The sequence below is a fragment of the Esox lucius genome, chromosome 1, assembly GCF_011004845.1.
Source record: "Esox lucius isolate fEsoLuc1 chromosome 1, fEsoLuc1.pri, whole genome shotgun sequence".
Taxonomy (NCBI): Eukaryota; Metazoa; Chordata; class Actinopteri; order Esociformes; family Esocidae; genus Esox; species Esox lucius.
In genome coordinates, this window is record NC_047569.1 from 42,246,275 (window position 1) to 42,269,389 (window position 23,115).

A 23,115-nucleotide genomic window follows, 5' to 3' on the forward strand; every position below is an offset into this window, starting at 1 on the left:
ACCTACCTGAGCAGAGTTGTACTTAGTTATGAAGCATAAAATCCTAACAAACTCCATACTTAGAAATGCTATGAATGTAATATGTACTGTAGCAACTTACCAAATATGTTAAACTAGCAGAACCTACTAGAGCATGTTCTCTGACAAATCCAACGTATGTTTTGGTGTTCCTCAGGGCTCAGTCCTGGAACCTCTATTGTTTTCACTATATATGCTGCCTCTTGGTAATGTCATCCGGAATCACAATGTCATTTTTCACTGCTATGAAGATGACAGACAGTTGTACATTTCGAAGAAACATGGAGAAGCCCTAAAATGACCTACCCTGGAAGCGTGTGTATCAGATATTGATTACAGAAAATATTTGAGAAAACTGAAATGCTCGTTTTAGGACCAAAGAAACAAAGAGATATATTGTCTGATCTAACGGTGAATCTTGATGGTTGCACCGTCTTATCCCAAAAAACGTTGAGAAACATTGGCATTAACCTTGACCCTGATCTCTCTTTTGATTAATATATAAAATCTATTTCAAGAGCAGTGTTTCTCCATCTTCAGAACATTTAAAAGGAATCTGACTTATTAAAGAAATAATGCAGAAAAGCAAATTCATGCGTTAGTTACTTCAGGTTTAGATTATTGCAGTTCTCTTCTTTCTGGTTACACTGATAAGTAAATAAATGAACTTCAATTACACGACACGGCTGTTAGAAACTTAAGAACAACAAAACAATTTGTATCACATTACTCAACCATTAGCCTCTTTACACTGGCTAACTGTTAAGGCTAGGGCTGATTTTAAAGTCCTCCTGTAAACCTACAAATCGCTATATGGACTTGCTTCTACTTACCTCTCTGATTTGGTCAAGCTAAACATACCCACACGTATGCTAAGATCACAAGATGCAGGCCTTCTTATTATACCTAAAAAAAATGTGTTAGGGCAGGGCTTTTATCCAAAGCTTCACTGCTGTGGAATGATCTGCCATTTAAATTGAGCACTTTGTGGTTACTGCTATTCAAAAAGGGCTTTATAAAATAAATGTGATTGATTGAAATAACCAGAACCAATTGGTCTTTTGGCATTTGAACACAAGAAAATAAAATGGCACATCAAAACAGTTATAAAATTTAAATAAATAAATGACAAACAAACCAAATCAAAAGCAATGTCTTCTCATTGTTTGCAGATTTCTATGAACTCTATGAATGAATTTACTGAAACAATTAGTCAACATTATCAGCGAAAGGTAAAGTGGCTTGGCAACAGGGTTCATAATAAATAATAGCTGCAATGTAAGTGCAGGTGGACTGTCTTTACTGTGGGTAGCCGTTTAGGAGTCTTACTGTACTGATGGACTGGATTGTCCACTTCACGCATCAGAATCAGAAGGAGTTTTATTGCCAAGAAAGTTTCACAACAAACAAAAGTAATTTGCTCACTTTGGTGAAGAAAAGCTAGGACTTTGATTACTTTTTGAAAATGAATTATCTGTAGCTAGTTAGCAAATGTTAGACTTACCTGTATACATGGAGGAATGTTTCGCGGCAGATGGAATATCCTCTGGTTACATATGAAGTCCTTTGAATTTGATCTGTGGACTTTGTTTACTACGCTCTTTACAACACTCTTCTGAGTCAGAGAGGGTCATGGCATTATTGTCCTCCAGAAAGTATTCTCTTACAACTTGTTCCCACTAAATTCAGGGCAGTAATGTGATTGAGAGCTCTAGTATCACGTTTGCACTGGTCTGTGTTTGAAATTCCCAGGATCGCAATGATACTGACCAAGTAGTCGCGTTATGACAGAAGCCAGTGACTTGATAGACCAATCAGAACTCAGTCTGTCAGCATGTCCAGCCCCTTCATTACATCAGCCAATCTTAATCCTATATTTTCCACTGGTTAAACAAGGTTTGAGTTTTAAATATTATTTGTATTTCCATATTAGTTTGTTAATAAATCACATTAAAGTTCACATCTTCAAGAAGGCATTCCTGCAGAATAGACAAAATGTCCCAGAACATGTTTTTCTTCTTACAAACGGCTCTCCTGAAAAGTAGTGACATGCAACATAAGCCTCCGTTCCTGAATTCAGTCAAAAATGATTTGGCAAGTTCAGTAGAAAAGTCTTCTGTGCCTAGTCTTAGAAATCAAATGTTCTGTAATTGGGGAATATGCCTCACAAGATAAATATCTAATTGCTGACAAAGAAAGCAAAAGTTTGAAAAACAAACGTAATGAGGGCCAAAGTTAGGGTTAAGAACCTTAAAAGGGAAAAACATTTCTACAGTCTATAGATGTAATTTAATAATATTTTGCATTCTACTACTACAACATTTTTAGTTTCTGAAGTCTAGTGGCAGCTAAAGAAAATAAAAAAGTAAAATTTCTTGTTTTTTTAAGAATTAATGAGGGAGTATGTGTTACCACAGTGGGCATCTTACCCCATGTTGCCCTATACTGTTTGCAGATGTGCACAAACCAGGGAGGGCCTACAGCAGATACCAAGGAGGGCCTGCAGTAGACATGAGAGAGGACCTACAACAGATGCCAGGGAGGGCCTAGAGCAGATACTACGGAGGGCCTGCAGTAGATGCCACGAAGGGCCTGCAGTAGCTACAAGAGTGCATACAGTGGGAAAATACCAGAACATTGTAATGGACTTAAATTGAGAAAAACCTTGACTATGTGCTGACTCCATGAACATGGCCTTACTATTGAGAGAGGCTGTCATAGGCAGACCTGGTTGTCAAGAGAGGACAGGTTATGTTCACACTGCCCACAAAATGAGGTGGAAACCGAGCTGCACTTCCTAACCTCCAGCCCACATTAGAGCCATGTATTTTCCACAGATCTCCTTATCTCCCACCTTGTGTTTCACAGTGGCAGTGTGGATCCGTACTCAGTAATGCAATTGCTTGGCTTCTCAGTCTTCCGGCCAGATTGTGACACAGAACTCTTGGGCAAAACAAAGGGAGGAGGAATACATTTCTACATTAACAATGGCTGGAGCAACGATGTGACTGTCATACTACAAAAGTGTTCTCCTGACCTGGAATCATTTTATTTCAACTGCAAACCTTTCTACAGCCAGTTAGAAATTCTCACCATTTATCCTGGTCAGAGTTTCCATTCCACCGTTCAGCCAACGTGCATGAGTCACAACGGCAGCAGGCCAAACAGGTTCTCCAGGCGGAAGCAGTCATACCCGGACTCCTTAGTTATTGTTCTTGGCAACATCAACAAAAATAACCGAATCCACAAACTCCAGAAATACAAACAGTTTATTAAAATCCCAACCACAGATGCAAACACTTTGGATCACTGCTACACTACAATCATCTTCCATCTAATCGTCCATCAAGTAACAGTTTTGGTTCTATTAGATCGATCATAGAACACTTCTGGACAAGCTGGAAAATTGGGTAGGACTCTACAGGACAGTCCTTAATTGGGTCAGGTCTTACTTAGAAGGCCGGAGTTACTTTGTCACCATTGGCAATCATAAATGAATAGCATGTAGATCTCGGATCGCTTCTGTTCAATCTCTATATGCTACCTCTGGGCCAAATTCTACAGAACGACAACATAAACTACCATAGCTATGCAGATGATACTCAAATATATATGGCTCTTGAACTGTATGATTATAAGATATAACAGAGATTGTTGTGTTTGGCAACAAAAATAAGAGAACTAGTAAAGAGCCGGTTTCTGCGTAATCTTAGTGTTCTGACGTTCACCAGTCATATTAAATCTATCACTAAAACAGCATTATATCATCTTAGAAATATGGCCAGAATCAAGGGCTTGGTGCCCCAAACAGACCAAGAGAAGCTCATCCATGCTTTTATCTCTAGTAGGGTTGACTGCTGTAATGGCCTCTTAACTGGACTCCCCAAAAAGACTGTAAAACAGCTGCAGCTCATTCAGAATGATGCTGCTAGAATGTTAACTAGGACCAAGAGAACAGAGCACATCACTCCAGTTCTTAAATATTTGCACCGGCTTCCAGTCAGAAACAGAATAGGTTTTAAAGTGGTGCTTTTAGTCTATAGATCGCTGAGTGGTTTAGGCCCATGAATACATTCAGCTAGTAGAGCCCAGAGTCCAAACTAAACATGGTCAAGATGCGTTTAGCAGTTCCGCAACATTTTTAAATCTAGGTTAGAAAGACTCTTCACATGCATATGACTGAGCGCTTAAACATAACCACAATGTTAGCCTTACAGCTTTTATAGCTTCCTCATAAAATCTACCACGCAATCTACTAGTTATGTTTTTATTTTGTTTTTATTCTATTTTGTTTTTCTATGCTTTACCAATCGTTAACAGATTTTTCTGTAATGCAGGTTCTGGTGCTATCAGAGGAATAACTTATGGGTAAATGTAACAATATGCTGATGACGAATAATGCAAGTTCTTGTGTTGTAGTTTAGACCTTGATGCAGGGTATTATCTCATAAAAGGACCGACGAGTTTATCCAATTGCTGGAGCGTGAGGATTGAGACACCGGGGTGGTGCAGTAAACAGTCTTGGGAACTGTAATTCATTGAGGATGAATATTAAATGCTTGTACAGACATGGCATAAGTGTCCCCCTGGAGACAGCTGGGTAACACATCGATTCACAACAAGACTGACGAGTTCATCCAAGTGCTGGAGTTTGAGATACCAGGGTGGAGAGTCCCCCTGGAGGGTAGTTAGAGTATTGCAACACTCTGACTTTTTATTCTACTGTATTTCTTTTTCTTTGTAAAGCACATTGAATAAACTTGCTTGCTAATACCCACATACAGGCAAAAACTAAAACAATCCAAGCCTGTTGTGTGAATGTCAAAGATGTGGAGCAGTGAAGCAACGTGCGAGGAGCTGTGTGCGTGTCTGGAATGCACTGATTGGGACATTTTTGGTCTGCCACTAATAGTCTGGATGAGAACACTGATGCTGAGACACCTTCTGTGAGGACAGCTGTGTACCAACACTGACCAGGGTGATTTACAACAAAGACAACCCTGGTCCACAGCCAAACTCAGACGGCTGCATTTGGAAAAGGAGCAGGTATTCAGGACCAGGGACAGAGACAGGTACAGAGAGGCACAGCTTTGGTGTTTAGCCTCTTTCCCCCTACTCCATTAATGACCTGCAACTTGCCAACAACCTAAATTATTTATTCTGCAGATTTGAAAGACAAAACTGCAGTCCTGACCTTCTCCCTGTGTGTCCAGCCATCAACACCAGCCCACGACTGGGACCCATTCACAATCACCCATCCCAATCATCACCACCTTGGCGGCACATTCACAATCACCCATCCCAATCATCACCACCTTGGCGGCACATTCACAATCACCCATCCCAATCATCACCACCTTGGCGGCACATTCACAATCACCCATCCCAATCATCACCACCTTGGCGGCACATTCACAATCACCCATCCCAATCATCACCACCTTGGCGGCACATTCACAATCACCCATCCCAATCATCACCACCTTGGCGGCACATTCACAATCACCCATCCCAATCATCATCACCTTGGCGGCACATTCACAATCACCCATCCCAATCATCACCACCTTGGCGGCACATTCACAATCACCCATCCCAATCATCACCACCTTGGCGGCACATTCACAATCACCCATCCCAATCATCACCACCTTGGCGGCACATCCACAATCACCCATCCCAATCATCACCACATTGGCGGCACATTCACAATCACCCATCCCAATCATCACCACCTTGGCGGCACATTCACAATCACCCATCCCAATCATCACCACCTTGGCGACACATTCACAATCACCCATCCCAATCATCACCACCTTGGCGGCACATTCACAATCACCCATCCCAATCATCACCACCTTGGCGGCACATTCACAACCACCCATCCCAATCATCACCACCTTGGCGGCACATTCACAATCACCTATCCCAAAAATCCCCACCTCTGCCACTACAATGGAAATGTCAACCCTGGAGGGGGCCGTTAACAGACCAGAACCCCCACAAAACAGCAGGGCCTGACAGTGTCTCCCATCCACCCTAAAGCACTGTGCAGATCAGCTTTCTGCTGTGTTTACGGACATCTTCTACACCTCACTGGAGCCATGCTGCATCCCGGCCTGTTTCAAGTCCTCCATCATAGCCGTCTGTTATGCTCCTGAGGTTTGCAGATTACACCACGATCTGATGGAGACAAGTCCACGTACAGGGGGGAGATTGACCATCTTGTGTTCTGGTGCAGTCGCAACAACTTGGATCTCAGCGCCCTTGACAGTGGAGATGACAGTGGACTTCAGTAGAAACCCAAATGCCCTGGGTGGCTCCCTAGTCAATTATGTGGAGTATTTTTGCTTTCTGGGTACCATTATCCCCAGGACCTCAAGTGGGATCTGAACATCACCTCGCTTACAAAGAAAGCTCAGTAGAGGATGTACTTCCTGTGGCAGCTGAAAAAGTTCAACCTGCCAAAGACTATGATAGTGCAATTCTACACTGCCCTCATAGAGTCCATCCTGACCTCCTCCATCACTGTCTGGTGCACTGCAGCCACTGCCAAGGACAAGGCCAGGCTGCAACGCATCATCCTCTCTGCAGAGGAGGGTGATCCGCTGCAATCTGCCATCTCTGCAAGACCTACATACTTCCAGGACGAGCGGGCGAGCGGCAATGATTGGTGCTGATCTCTTTCACCCTGGATATGGTCCATTCAGAACTCTCCCCTCTGGCAGGAGGCTGAGGTCTATCACGACCAAAACCTCTCGCCCCATGAACAGTTTCTTTCCTACAGCAGTAGGCCTCATGAACATGCCCCTGGAGCCAAACTGACTATAGCGCGCTCCCCACATACACTCACAACCCTCAACTAGACAAATCTATGACCCCTCCCCACATATAAACACAACTTCAAGTGGACAATTCTTGCAACTTAATTTGTTAGTATATTTTAATAACTTATTAATACTCAGTCTACTGTCTTTAAGCTCAGTCACTATTCTTATTTGTTTTTATATATTTTGTATAAATTGCTGCATTAATGGACCAGAACAAATTCCTAGTTTGTTGTGAAACTTACTTGGCAATAAAACTCTTTGTGATTCTGATTCTGATCATACAGACCGATAAAGAGTATTAAACTGCATCACAGCAACAGAGTTTGTGATGTGTAGTCATGAGGAAAGGGCAAACAGTGGAGGACAAACAACACGGTGAACTTAACACATTAATGTCTTTATATATTTTACCTTGTCATTCTGACTTCAAACTATTTGCACACTTTTACATTATTTGTACGTAGCCTATAATATAATGCTTAAAAAGAAAAATCTGTCATTTCAAATATTTTCATTATTTTCCAGTTGCTTTGGTAATGTAAACAAAGGTTCCCCACAATAATAAAGCAAAACAAAATATTTTATTGACAGATACAGAGACAAAAAGAGGGAATTGAAAGAGCAGAGAAATGGAGACTATAATGAAACTGTGCTTGCAGTCATAAGTAGTGAGAGAAATGGATGCTCCATATCCTAAAGCTTCCTGTTTCTTATCCTCCATCTCCATGAGGGAGAGTGGGGCTTTGATCTGTAACTCACTAACCAGGGGGAGGGGAAAGAAGGTCTATGGAGGTCTGTGGAGGGAGAGGAAAAGGAGGGAGGGGGAAGGAGAGTTAAGTTTCTTCCTACACATAGGAAAAGAACATTAGAAGAAAAATGAGGTGAGCCAACAAATGAACGACAGAGCGAGAAAACTAGGCCAAGAAGAAAGCCTCATAATATATACCATGTCACTAGAATAGATGGATAATATAGCATTTTATAACTAGATACAAATTCTATGGCATGTTACTACCACAGACAGATAATATAGCATGTTCTATCAGAGATAAATAATTTAGCATGTTACTACATACAAATAGATCATATAGTATGTTACTAGTACAGATTTACCATATAGCATGTTACTACTACAGATTGATCATATAGCATGTTACTACTACAGATTGATCATATAGCATGTTACTAATACAAAAAGATCATATAGCATGTTACTAATACAAAAAGATCATATAGCATGTTACTACTACAAAAAGATATATTTTGAAAATATGACTGATCATGCAAACAAACTTTCTTTTATTTAAGGATAGTGATCATATGAAGCCATTTATTATCATTGTTGTCTAACTTTGTAGTCATTGCAGATAGTATTAAAATTTTTGTCAATTGCAATATTCATATGGAAAAATTCAATGACTTCTCTGACAACAAATAGATTCCTTGATATTCTTACAAGCTTGCTCATCGATGACTAGAGTAAAATAATCCACAAACGATCTATGTGAAGATGTGGTTGCACCAAACTTGCTCCTTGGGACCAGACAATATAAAAGTGGCGCTCCACCAAGTTGGGAGTATTCAGAATAGCCTGGATAGACAGTACACTTCAATACCGAAACGCACTCACATCTACTCAATCAGCTTATTTCTCCAACCTGATTAAGGTGAGCAAAAAACATCAAACATTTCTTTTTGATACAGTTGCAAAGTTTACAAAAAATCAATGCTCAACACGTGAAGGATATCAGTTTTTATGTATGGATGCCATATCCTCTGACAAATCAAAGGTATGTTTTGGTGTTCCTCAAGGCTCAGTTTTGAGCCCATTATTGTTTTCACTATATATGCTGCCTCTGGGTGATGTAATCTGGAATACATTTTCACTGATATGCTGATGACACAGTTAAGTATATCCAATGAAGCATGGAGAAGCCCCAGAATTAGCTACTTTGGAAGCATGCGTTTCAGATATTAGGAAGTGGACCACAGAGAACTTCTTGCTTTTAAACTCAAGAAAAACAGAATTGCTCTTTTTAGGACACAAGAAACAAAGAGTTTTGTTGGCTGATCTCGCTGTGAACCTCGACAGCTGCATGGTCGTATCCCAAAAAACAGTAAGAAACCTTGGAGTTACCCTCGACCATGACCTCTCCTTTGATGAACATATAAAATATATTTAAGAGTTGCTTATTTTCATCTTCGGAAACATTGCAAAAATCAAAAACTTTCTATCAAAAACTGATGCAGAAAAATGAATACATGCTTTTCATACTTCTAGATTAGATTACTGCAATGCTCTTATTTCCATTTACCTTGATAAATCAATAAATAAACTTCAATTAGTGCTGCACAGAATCATAAAGCCCCAGATGTGTCACTGGACCCCTTTGTCTCCACCCCAAGGTCTTACGCTGCTATATTATTGTGCCGGGGGAGTAGGGTCGGTTCACACTATAAATCCTTGTAGATCTAAGGAATGCATTTTTAAAATGTTCCCTGTCTCCTGCCTTGTTTTAAACTTAGGAGGACACAAGGTCTTGGCCCACACCTCCAGAGTACCAGGCTTGAAAGACTTGTTGCTGTCCCTGTCCAAAGTCCTCTTGGTTGTGTTGCAGATCAAGATGATACCTGACAATTTCAGCTGCCACTCTGCTGGGGTGCCAGAAAAATACAGTTAAAAACTGATTTATGTTGAAAACTACACAGCGCAAAATTACATTATTAATCTGTAGAAATACGGAAATGTACTTTACTTCAAATAAAGTATATCGATGTAATTTCAGTTTGTTTGTGAATCAAAGTCTGTTACAGGACAAGGTTTTAATGTGTAATTTAAAACAGAATTTTACTGTCATTCTGAAATACAGAGAATTACATGTAAAATTTTAAGTAAATAATTATTATTTATTATTATTATTATTAATTTTTAAAAAAACATTATAGTGTAGGTCACTTGATGTCATCCTACGGTTGTTGAGTGACATTCGAATGAGTTGACGGTCATCTTGGTCAGTGGAAAGTCATTTTCGCCCTCTGCCAGTCTGTAGCTTTGTTGTCTCCTCCTCCATCATCACTCCCCAACTCCTCCTACATTTTCAATGCCCCGCCTCCTCCTCTGTCATTACACTACACCTCCTCCTCCATCATCACTCCCCAACTCCTCCTCCGTCACCAATTCCCACCTCAAACATGGAGGTGGAAACATTATGCTTTGGGGGTGTTTTTCTACTAAGGGGACAGGACAACTTCACTGCATCAAAGGACAGGGCCATGTACCATCAAATCTTGGGTGAGAAACTCCTTCCCCCTGCCAGGGCATTGAAAATGGGTTGTGGATGGGTATTCCAGCATGCCAATGACCCAAAACACACGGCCAAGGCAACAAAGGAGTGGCTCAAGAAGAAGCACATTAAGGTCCTGGAGTGGTCTAGCCGATCTCCAGACCTTAATCCCATAGAAAATCTGTGGAGGCAGCTGAAGGTTCGAGTTGCCAAACGTCAGCCTTGAAACCTTAATGACTAGGAGAATATCTGCAAAGAGGAGTGAGGCAAAATCCCTCCTGAGATGTGTGCAAAGCTGGTGGCCAACTACAAGAAACATCTGGCCTCTGTGATTGCCAGGGTTTTGCCACCAAGTACTAAGACATGTTTTTCATAGGGGTGAAATATTTATCTCACTCATGCAATGCAAATCAATTAAGAAAAATGTCATTTTTTTTTTTGTTATTCTGTTTCTCACTGTTCAAATAAACCTACCATTAAAATTCTAGACTGATCATTTCTTTGTCAGTGGACAAACGAACAAAATATTTTTTTCCCTCACTGTACCACTGATTCTGGCTATAGCTCAATACTACTAATACTACAACAACTGTGTAGATGGAATCACAGTTTTTTGTCAAGAAGGGACATCAGGGAGAGAGGGAGTGTGAGAAAAAGGGAGAGACAGAAATTATTTCGCATTAGTTTTGAAGGTTAATTTGACTGGTATTTCTGTTGCAGTGGAGAATGGAATGACAGTCATTTCTCCTCCATACAATCACTCTCTCTGTCTGACAGAATCAACTGGGCCATTTCAGGGACACATTCAAGTGCCGCATAACATTGAATACACCAACAACTGACAAATTGTATCTCTCGCCTAACTTTTTCTTCCCTCTCTCTCTCTCTCTCTCTCGCTCTAACATTTTCTTCTCTCTCTCTCTCTCTCGCTCTAACATATTCTTCCCTCTCTCTCGCTCGCTCAAACTTTTTCTTCCCTCTCCCTCGCTCTTATTTTTTTTTCTCTCTCTCGTTGCTTTTCTCATATCGGTACCCTTCATTCCCTCCACTGTGGTGTAGTTATTTATGTCTGTACATCTCTTCCTGCCCCCATATGGCAACTCCCCCATGGGTGTTGGCTTCTGTACCGTCACCATATGGTAGGTAGACAGGCCCAATTCCACCACTACTCCACCTGACACCTTCACAGAGAGATTAAACATGGATGGTCTTTCACATAGTTATAAAGCACAGTACAGTCAGTCCCTAACAGTGCAATACAGCTCAGCAAACGATCATTCACAGAGATCAAAAACACAGAACAATCAGTTATTCACAAAGACAGACATCACAGTCAGTCATTCACAGAGAGAAAACGCACAGTACTGTCAGTCCTTCACAGAGAGATATAGCACAGTACTGTCAGTCCTTCACAGAGAGATATAGCACAGTACTGTCAGTCCTTCACAGAGAGATACAATCACATATTATATCATCCTTCTCAGGTCTATCTCTTTCAATTCATTGCAATTCACTTTCTCTCTGCCTCTCTTCAACTAAATTTTATGTAAGGGCATTATTAGCATGGGAAACACATTTACTTTAACAAAGTAGAAAATAAAAATGATAGAACAAATAAGAGGATAAAGGCATTTTGACTGTTATAGGATATCTACAGTGTTCAGGAAAAATGCACAAATAGTTCTGAGTGTGAAAGTTAAGGGAGACTAAATGAATATTATTTCAAGTTAGGAAGTGCTGCTCTGTTTCCACCTCATTTTGTATGCAATGAGCATATAGTCTCTGTTCTCTCTTCTCTATTGACTTAACAGCCCATGAGATCTGTGTACCAGTATTTATCTATTGAACACCCTGTGAGATTCGAATACCAGTATCCATCTACTTAACACCCTGTGAGATTCGAATAACAGTATCCATCTACCTAACACCCTGTGAGATCTGAATACCAGTATCCATCTACCTGACACCCTGTGGGATCTGAATACCAGTATCCATCTACCCAACACCCTGTGAGATCTGAATACCAATATCAATCTACCCAACACCCTGTGAGATCTGAATACCAGTAATCATCTAATCAACACCCTGTGAGATCTGAATACCAGTATCCATCAACCTGACACCCTGTGGGATCAGAATACCAGTATCCATCTACCCAACACCCTGTGAGATCTGAATACCAGTATCCATCTACCTCACACCCTGTGAGATCTGAATACCAGTATCCATCTACCTGAAACCCTGTGGGATCTGAATACCAGTATCCATCTACCCAACACCCTGTGAGATCTGAATACCAGTATCCATCTACCTAACACCCTGTGAGATCTGAATACCAGTATCCATCTACCTAACACCCTGTGAGATCTGAATACCAGTATCAATCTACCCAACACCCTGTGAGATCTGAATACCAGTAATCATCTACCTGACACCCTGTGGGATCTGAATACCAGTATCCATCTACCCAACACCCTGTGAGATCTGAATACCAGTATCCATCTACCTAACACCCTGTGAGATCTGAATACCAGTATCCATCTACCTAACACCCTGTGAGATCTGAATACCAGTATCAATCTACCCAACACACTGTGAGATCTGAATACCAGTATCCATCTATCCAACACCCTGTGAGATCTGAATACCTGTATCCATCTACCCAACACCCTGTGAGATCTGAATACCAGTATCCATCTACCTAACACCCTGTGAGATCTGAATACCAGTATCCATCTACTTAACACCCTGTGAGATTCAAATAACAGTATCCATCTACCTAACACCCTGTGAGATCTGAATACCAGTAATCATCTAATCAACACCCTGTGAGATCTGAATACCAGTATCCATCTACCTGACACCCTGTGGGATCTGAATACCAGTATCCATCTACCCAACACCCTGTGAGATCTGAATACCAGTATCCATCTACCTAACACCCTGTGAGATCTGAATACCAGTATCCATCTACCTAACACCCTGTGAGATCTGAATACCAGTATCAATCTACCCAACACCCTGTGAAATCTGAATACCAGTAATCATCTACCTGACACCCTGTGGGATCTGAATACCAGTATCCATCTACCCAACACCCTGTGAGATCTGAATACCAATATCAATATACCCAACACCCTGTGAGATCTGAATTCCAGTAATCATCTAATCAACACCCTGTGAGATCTGAATACCAGTATCCATCTACCTGACACCCTGTGGGATCAGAATACCAGTATCCATCTACCCAACACCCTGTGAGATCTGAATACCAGTATCCATCTACCTAACACCCTGTGAGATCTGAATACCAGTATCCATCTACCTAACACCCTGTGAGATCTGAATACCAGTATCAATCTACCCAACACCCTGTGAGATCTGAATACCAGTATCCATCTACCCAACACCCTGTGAGATCTGAATACCTGTATCCATCTACCCAACACCCTGTGAGATCTGAATACCAGTATCCATCTACCTAACACCCTGTGAGATCTGAATACCAGTATCCATCTACTTAACACCCTGTGAGATTCGAATAACAGTATCCATCTACCTAACACCCTGTGAGATCTGAATACCAGTAATCATCTAATCAACACCCTGTGAGATCTGAATACCAGTATCCATCTACCTAACACCCTGTGAGATCTGAATACCAGTATCAATCTACCCAACACCCTGTGAGATCTGAATACCAGTATCAATCTACCCAACACCCTGTGAGATCTGAATACCAGTAATCATCTAATCAACACCCTGTGAGATCAGAACACCAGTATCCATCTACCTGACACCCTGTGGGATTTGAATACCAGTATCCATCTATCCAACACCCTGTGAGATCTGAATACCAGTAACCACCCACTTAACACCCTGTAAGATATGTGCACCAGTATCTTTTTAACACCCTCTGAGGATATCTGTGTATCAGTATCTATCTAATTTAACACCCAATGGGATCTGTGTAGCATCTATCTACGTAACACCCCTTTTAAATAATTCTCTATCTACTTAACACCATGTGAGAACTGTGTACCATTGTCTATCTATTTAACACCAACAGAGATTTGAAAAGAGACTACCAGGCAGCCTCCAGTTAAATCAGACACGAGGTACCCTCCACTTTAATCAGACATCAGGTAGCCTCCACATAAATCAGACATCAGGGAGCCTCCACATAAATCAGACATCAGGTAGCATCCACATAAATCAGACATCAGGGAGCCTCCACATAAATCAGACATCAGGGAGCATCCACATAAATCAGACATCAGGTAGCCTCCACATTAATCAGACATCAGGTAGCCTCCACATAAATCAGACATCAGGTAGCCTCCACATTAATCAGACATCAGGTAGCCTCCACATTAATCAGACATCAAGTCAAGTAGCCTCCACATTAATCAGACATCCGGTAGCCTCCACATAAATCAGACATCAGGTAGCCTCCACATAAATCAGACATCAGGTAGCCTCCACATTAATCCGACATCAGGTAGCCTCCACATAAATCAGACATCAGGTAGCCACCCTTTCAACATTTCAGCCTCCGTTATTAGCATAAGGAGTTAACAGTAACAGAGTAGGATGTGGTGGTAGAGGAGGAGCAGAAATGTTGTTTCCCTCAGGTCATAGTGTTTTACACAGCATTCTTCTAAATCTAATCTAAAAATAAATTAACCAGTACAGACACATACAGTGAATCTTCTGGAGGTACAGTAAATACAGTAGAAATTCACACAGCAATGCTTCTTTACATCATTATAATTAAACATGAAGACCAGCTGAAAGAGTAGATATCCTCTTAAATATCACCTGAATGTTAAGACCAGCTGAAACACCAGGTATATGTCCTCTTTAACATCACTACACCTGAACACTAGGACCAGCTAAAACACCAGGTATACAATATGTCCTCTTTAACATAACTATATTTGAACATTTAGATGTCGTCATAACCATCACTATAAATTAACATTAAGACCATCTGTAACACCCGGTATATGTCCTCTTTATATTGTTATACCTGAAGATTAAGACCATCTGAAACACCAGGTATATGTCCTCTTTACATTGTTATACCTGAACATTAAGACCATCTGAAACACCAGGTATGTCCTCTTTACATCGTTATACCTGAACATTAAGACCATCTGAAACACCAGGTATATGTCCTCTTTACATCGATATACCTGAACATTAAGACCATCTGAAACACCAGGTATATGTCCTCTTTACATCGTTATACCTGAACATTAAGACCAGCTGAAACAGTAGCTGTAGGTTTAGCAGATCAAGACCAGCTGAAATCCTAGCAATAGGTAGATGTCTTATTTTAAATCGCCACAATTCAGCATTAAGACCTGCTGAAATGTTAATCGTGAGTAGATGAATATAATGAACATAATCTATTATGGAGAGAAATTAACCATACCAGGAGTACTCTGCAATCTAACAACACACACACACACTCACACATTACACCTCTTAATCCCATTAACACACACACACCTCCTCCCCTCCCCACACTGGACGTAATCCATTAAAAGGTTTTAATATGCTTTAATAAAACCCAAGCATTCTGAGTCATCTGAATCGGGAGGGATGCCTCATTACCAGCTCAGGGTCTCTGTTGTGGCCACCCCCACATTATGATGTCAGAACATGACCCACTTAGCTGGAGAAACAAACTGACAATCACAAGTGTTATAGTTCTGTGAGTTTGTGTGCGTGTGTTTGTGTGTGTGTAGGTTGTGAATACTGAGTTGGTAGCAGCAGCAGTCTTTGTACTCTGGTGTGGTAGTACTGTGGTGCTATTGTACTCTGGTGTGGTATATACTCTGGTAATCTGGTGTGGTACTCCTGTACTCTGGAGTGGTAGTATAGTACTCTGGCTTGATACTACTGTACTCTGGTGTGGTAGTGCTGTACTCTGGTGTGGTACTACAATACTCTGGCATGGTACTACTGTACTCAGATGTGGTAGTACTGTACTCTGGTGTGGTACTCCTGTACTCTGGCATGGTACTACTGCACTCTGTCATAGTAGTACTGTACTCTGGCATGGTACTACTTTACTCTGATGTGGTACACTCAGTACTATGGAATGGTACTACTGTACTCTGAAGTGGTACTACTGTTTCTGGATGTGTCTGTTGTGTCTATAGCTGTCTGGATGTGTCTTGATGTATCTGAATGTTTCTGGATGTATCTGGATGTGTCTGATGTGTCTGTAACTGTTTGGATGTGTATGATGTGTATTGATGTGTCTGGTTGTATCTGTGTGTGTTTGCTGTGCCTGATAAGTCTGGATGTGTCTTGATGTGCCTGGATGTATCTGGATGTGTCTGATGTGTCTTGATGTGTCTGGGTGTATCTGTGTGTGTTTGCTGTGCCTGATGTGTCTGGATGTGTCTGATGTGTCTTGATGTATCAGTGTGTGTTTGATGTGCCTGATGTGTCTTGATGTGTCTGGATGTGTCTGGATGTATCTGGATGTGCCTGATATTTCTGGATGTGTCTGGATATATCTGGAAGTGTCTGTAACTGCCTGATGTGCCTGATGTGTCTGAATGTGTCTGTAACTGTCTGATGTGTCTGTATCTGTCAGATGTGTCTGGATGTCTCTGGGTGTGTCTGATGTGCCTGATGTGTCTGGATGTGTTTGATGTGTCAGATTTCTCTGGATGTATTTCGATGTGTATAGAGGATAAGGACAGCAATTATAACTACTGTTATTTTGTAAATGTAGATCCTCCACCAAATAACAGTAGACATAATGTCTCTCTCTTCGCCGTGAGCTTAACAGATCCTCTCACACCTCATTACTTAGCTCATGTCTTTTCACCAATCATCATTAAACCATGAGCGACACCATGACACATGCTTTGCCACTGAAACTGTTTCATACATTTCCCTTGAGGAGATGACATTAGCAGCCAGAACTGCCACAACAGACCATTTTTACCATGTTTGTCTCGCTTTACCTCTAATCCCCCTCTCCTCTTCTCCTCTTCTCCTCCCCCTTTCCTTTTCTCCTCCCTGTCTCCTCTTCTCCTCCCCCTCCCCCCTTCTCCGCACCTTCTCCCCTCCTCTCATCATCCCCCCTCCTTCTTTCATCCTCTTTTCCCGACCACTGTTGGCAGCTCACGCATGCAGAACATATAACCAACATTCTCCATGACAGTGAGTCACATTTCTGCTACACACACACACACACACACACACACACACACACACAGACAAAGCCTATTTAATCACAGCCCTGCTACACACACACACAGAAACAGAACACACTATTTAATCACAGCCCTGCTACACACACACACACACAGAAACAGAACACACTATTAAATCTCAGCCCTGCTACATACACACACACACACACACACACAAGAACACACGTACACACAAACACACGTTGCACCAGCTGTGCTACTAACATTTCACCTTGCCCTTGGCTCCTGAATAACCTCAACCCCAACGACAGGCTGAATACCCCCCTAACAACAGGCTGAATACCCCCCTAACGACAGACTGAATACAATGTGATGAGACAGGATTAGAGGTAACAGATAGGGGATGATGAGACAGAGTGAGATGAAAACAAAACTGTGGAAATGTAGAAAAAGCTATGTTGTGTCATCCACATAGCAGTGATATGAAAGACCATGTGAGGATATGAGAGAGCAAAGATACTTAGTGTATTAAGAGAATAGAAGAGGGTCAAGAACCAAGCTTTGGGGAACACTAGTAGTAAGAGACACCAATTTTCTTGTGTGAAGAGCTTCTGTTACACAGGGGAGAGTTAGCTTGGGCAGTGTGAAGAGCTTCTGTTACACAGGGGAGAGTTAGCTTGGGCAGTGTGAAGAGCTTCTGTTACACAGGGGAGAGTTAGCTTGGGCAGTGTGAAGAGTTTCTGTTACATCGAGGAAAGCAGTCTTAGTGGAGTGGTCCGATTTGAATCCTGACTGGTTAGGATCGAGGAGATTGTCCCTGGAGTGGTAACTGGAGAGTTGGGTGGAGACAGCATGGTCAAGTGTTTTGGAAAGGAAAGACAGGAGGGAAACCAGTCTGTTGTTTCTGACATCAGAGGGATCAACTGTTGGTTTCTGTAAGAAACTACTGTGGCCATCTTCAGGCCCAAAGAGACACAACCATGTCTCAGCAAACAGTTGATGAGGGAGGTGAGGAATGGAAGAATATCTCCTGAGAAGGTCTGGAGAAGGAAGGAGGGGACAGGGTCAAGAGGACATGATGTTAGGCGGCCAGCCATCAGTGGCTGCAAGATATCATCTGTTACGAGCAAGAAAAAAGCGGTTAATGTGCGGCCAAGTTGGGTGTGTGAGTGACCAGCAGGCCCACAAGGCTGAGGGAAAGTGGTAGGGAGAACATCAACCTTCTTCTGAAAGTGGTTGACAATGTCATCAACAGAGGGGGAAGACGGAGGGGGAGGTGGATGGTAAAGAGGAGAAGATAGAAACAATGTTTTCTGGGGTCAGAAGATTAAAAATGTGGACTTTGAGTGAGTAGCTTTAGAAGAGAGGAAATATATCAGGAGGAAATATATCAGGAGGGGAGACCAGGAGGGGAGAGCAGGAGGGGAGAGCAGGAGGGGAAAGCAGGAGGGGAGGCCAGGAGGGGAGAGCAGGAGGGGAGGCCAGGAGGGGAGACCAGGAGGGGAGACCAGGAGGGGAGACCAGGAGGGGAGAGTAGGAGGGGAGGCCAGGAGGGGAGAGCAGGAGGGGAGAGCAGGAGGGGAGGCCAGGAGGGGAGACCTCTAAACCGTACTTCTATTTCTCCCGTCTAAAGGCACTTTGATTAAAAGTCCCAATTTTCAATCGTTTGACGCTGGTCGCTCACACACCAAACTTAACAGATGATATCTTGGAGGCACTGATGGCTGGTTGCCCAACATTATGTCCTCTTGACCCTGTCCCCTCCTTCCTTTGCATGGTTGAGTTTTAACTTGCATTAGTGGATGCAGCGACGTACTGTGTTCACAGACAATGGTTTTCGGAAATGTTCCTGAGCCCATGCAGCAATGTCCATTACAGAATCATGTCTAATGCAGAGGTGCCTGAGGTCCTGAAGATCACGGCCTTGCCCCTTGCGTAAAGAGATTTCCCTGGATTCTCTGAATCGTTTAATGATGTTACGTTCTGTAGATTGAGATCCCCAAACCTTTTTATGTCAAGAAACATTATTCTTAAATTGTTGCACTATTTGTCTCGTCATCTCCGGAATGATCTTTTAATACCCAATCATGTTACTGACCTGTTGCCAATTGACCTAATTAGTTGTGTGACATTCCACCAGGTTTAGTTTTTTGGCATTATAAAACTTTTTGTTGGAACTTGGAAACAGGGTTGTATATGTGTTTTCCATTGCTGTCAGTCCTTTTTAGTAAATATGGACACTCCCAGTCATAACCACAACCCTTCTAAACCTGCTTTCTGGTAATTTCTGGAAGTTTGCGGCGGCTCTCTGAGTTTCCCCAACATGGTGGTCAACATGGTGGTGACACATGGCTACTAATTTCCTCAAAGTGGAGATTCTCCCTCTTCCCTCCCCTACTACGACCTACTGCTTCCCCCTCCCCTACTACGACCTACTGCTTCCCCCTCCCCTACTACGACCTACTGCACCCCCCTCCCCTACTACGACCTACTGCTTCCCCCTCCCCCACTACGACCTACTACTTCCCCCTCCCCTACTACGACCTACTGCACCCCCCTCCCCTACTACGACCTACTGCTTCCCCCTTTCCTACTACGACCCACTGCACCCCTCTCCCCTACTACCACCTACTGCACCTCCCTCCCCTACTACGATTCTGTAGTGGACATCGCTGCATGGGCTCAGGAACACTTCTGAAAACCATTGTCTGTGAACACAGTATATCGCTGCATCCACAAATGCAAGTAAAAACTCAACCAAGCAAAGAAGAAACCAGATGTAAACAAGATCTAGAACCGCCACTGCCTTCTCTGGGCCCAAGCTCATTTAATAAGATGGACTGAGGTGAAATGGAAAACTGTGAAATGGAAAAATTATTTTGGGGAATCATGGACCCCGCGTCTTCCGGACTAAAGAGAAGAGGGACCATCCCGTTTCTTATCAGCGTATATTTCAAAAGCCAGCATCCATGATGGTATGGGGGTGCATTAGTGCACATGGCATGGGTGACTTACACTTCTATGAAGGCACCTTTAATGCTGAACAATATATACAGGTTTTGGAGCAAAATGTCTTTTCCAGGAAAGGCCTAGCTTATTTCACCAAGACAATGCCAAACCACAATCTGTATGTATTACAACAGCATGGCTCCGTAGTAAAATAATCTGGGTGAGAAACTGGTCTGCCTGCAGTCCAGACCAGTCACTCATTGAAAACATTTGGCACATGAAAAATACAATAAAAAGACACCCTGAAATGTTGAGCTGCTGAAATCCTATATTAAGCTAAAGTGGGTCTATATATCAAGATAGAATGGGAAAACATTTCACTTTCAAAACTACTGCAATTGGTCTCCTTATTTCCCAAAGGCTTACAGAGTGTTGTTAAAATAAGAGGTGACACAACAGAGTGGTTAACAAGCCCCTGTCCCAACTTTGTGTTGCTGGCATCAAATTCAAAATTGCATTTATTTTTCCAAAAACTATTACAATTAAATACAGTTAGGTCCAGAAATATTTTGAAACTAACAACATTTTCATTATTCTGGCTTTGTACACCTCCACAATGCATTTGACTTTCAACTTTAATTCAAGTGGTTGAATAAAAATATTGTATGAAACGTTTAGGAACTGTAACCATTTTCATACACTGTCCCCTTATTTCAGGGGCTCAAATGTAATTGGACAAATGAACACAATCATAAATAAAATGTTCATTTTTAATACTTTGTCAAGAATCAATGACTGCTTGAAGTCTAGAACACATGGACATCACTAAACACTGGGTTTCCTCCTTTGTGATGCTTTGCCAGGCCTTTACTGTAGCTGTCTTCTGTTGTTGTTTGTCTGTGGGTCTTTCTGCCTTAAGTTTTGTCTTCAGCAATTGAAATGCATGCTCGATCAGGTTGAGATTAGGGGATTGACTCGGCCATTGCAGAATATTCCACATATTTGCCTTAAAAAACTCCTGGGTTGCTATCACAGTATGTTCTTGGTCATTGTCCATCTATAAAGTGAAGTGCCGTCCAATCAACTTCGCTGAATTTGGCAGAATCTGAGTAGATAATATATTCCTAAACACATCAGAATTCCTCTGGCTCCTTTTCTCAGAATGTACCAAACTGTTGATTCTGCCATTCCTAATGTTCCAGCTTTTGAGTCAATTGTCCAATTACTTTTGGTCCCTTAAAAAGAGGGGGCGACATAGTAAAGAGCTGTAATTCCTAAAACTTTCCTCCAATTTAGATGTGAATACCCTCAAATTAAAGAAGAATATACGTCATTATTTAACTGTAAGTTGAATATATTTTGGTGAACAGCCACAAAACAAAACTTGTGTCAGTGTTCAATTATTTCCAGACCTAACTGTACAGGGATAAATGATTAGTAAATCATTACATTCTGTTTTTATTTTAAACTTTTTTGGAAACGGGGTTGTACATCTGAATCTGTTAGTTGAAACTCTGTTATCCTCAATCACAGCAGCTGGATTTCTGACCCACTGGCCCAAGACAAAGAGCACAAACACAATTTAAAATACAAAAAATACAAATTATTTTCCCTACTTCAACACTGTGCATTAAGCCATGTAATAGCCAAATCCTTGTACTATTGTTCTAATTTTGTGAGTTGTTCATTTCTGCTGTTTACTGTCTAGTTTATTTGCTTTGGCAATGTGAACATCTGTTTCCCAATGAAGCCCTACATATACATTGAAATTAGGGAGAGAGATGGAGTAAGAAAAACGGAAGGAGTAATAAATGGAGGAAGTAATAACTGATGGAGTAATAAATGGAGGGAGTAATAAATGGAGGGAGTAAGAACCGAGGGAGTAATAAATGGAGGGAGTAATAACAGAGGGAGTAATAAATGGAGGGAGTAATAAATGGAGGGAGTAATAACTGAGAGAGTAATAAATGGAAGGAGTAATAACTGAGGGAGTAATAAATGGAGGGAGTAATAACTGAGGGAGTAATAAATGGAGGGAGTAATAACTGAGGGAGTAATAAATGGAGGGAGTAATACCTGAGGGAGTAATAAATGGAGGGAGTAATAACTGAGGGAGTAATAAATGGAGGGAGTAATAAATGGAGGGAGTAATAAATGGAGGGAGTAATAAATGGAGGGATTAATAACTGAGGGAGTAATAAATGGAGGGAGTAATACATGGAGGGAGTAATAACTGAGGGAGTAATAAATGGAGGGAGTAATAAATGGAGGGAGTAATAAATGGAGGGAGGGAGAGATGGATGGAGAGTGAAATGAGATACTTTTCTTTCTGCATGATTCTCTTAATTTAACCGAAAAGGATGCCCAGAGGCATTTTTGTGGAGCACAACTCCCATCCATCTGGATATTACAGGACAGCAGCTACCAGTCCATCTGGATATTACAGGACAGCAGCTACCAGTCCATCCCTTCAGTCATCCACCCACTGAAAGGGCAGTCATTTATGTCATAAATGTATCTCTTCTAAATATATTCCACCAGGGAAATCAATACCAATGTCATTGTGTCTGATGGGTGTAGAAGGGCTTCATTGCTTAGCGGTTGTACTTTACATGGTTCTCTACCTGAACACAGTCCACCAGGGGAAATCAACAGGTCTCACAACAAGAGAAAAGGGAAAACTGTCGAGAGCTTTCTCTGTCTATATCTTTCTCTCTCTCATTCATTCACTTTCTGTCTCGTTCTCTGTCTATTTCTCGCTCTCATTCATTCACTCTCAGTCATTTTCTCTGTCTATTTCTTGTCCTAACTTTCCGTTATGACAAGATAAAATGTCAATTTGTTTGA

At 41.7% G+C, this 23,115-nt stretch overlaps 1 protein-coding gene across 4 annotated transcripts in view; it reads right to left on the reverse strand.

Moving 5' to 3' along the window:
* LOC105029023 (LHFPL tetraspan subfamily member 6 protein) overlaps positions 1 to 23,115 on the reverse strand; it is a 94,129-nt gene that overhangs the window by 54,403 nt on the left and 16,611 nt on the right. The gene's annotated exons all lie outside the window — the stretch shown is intronic.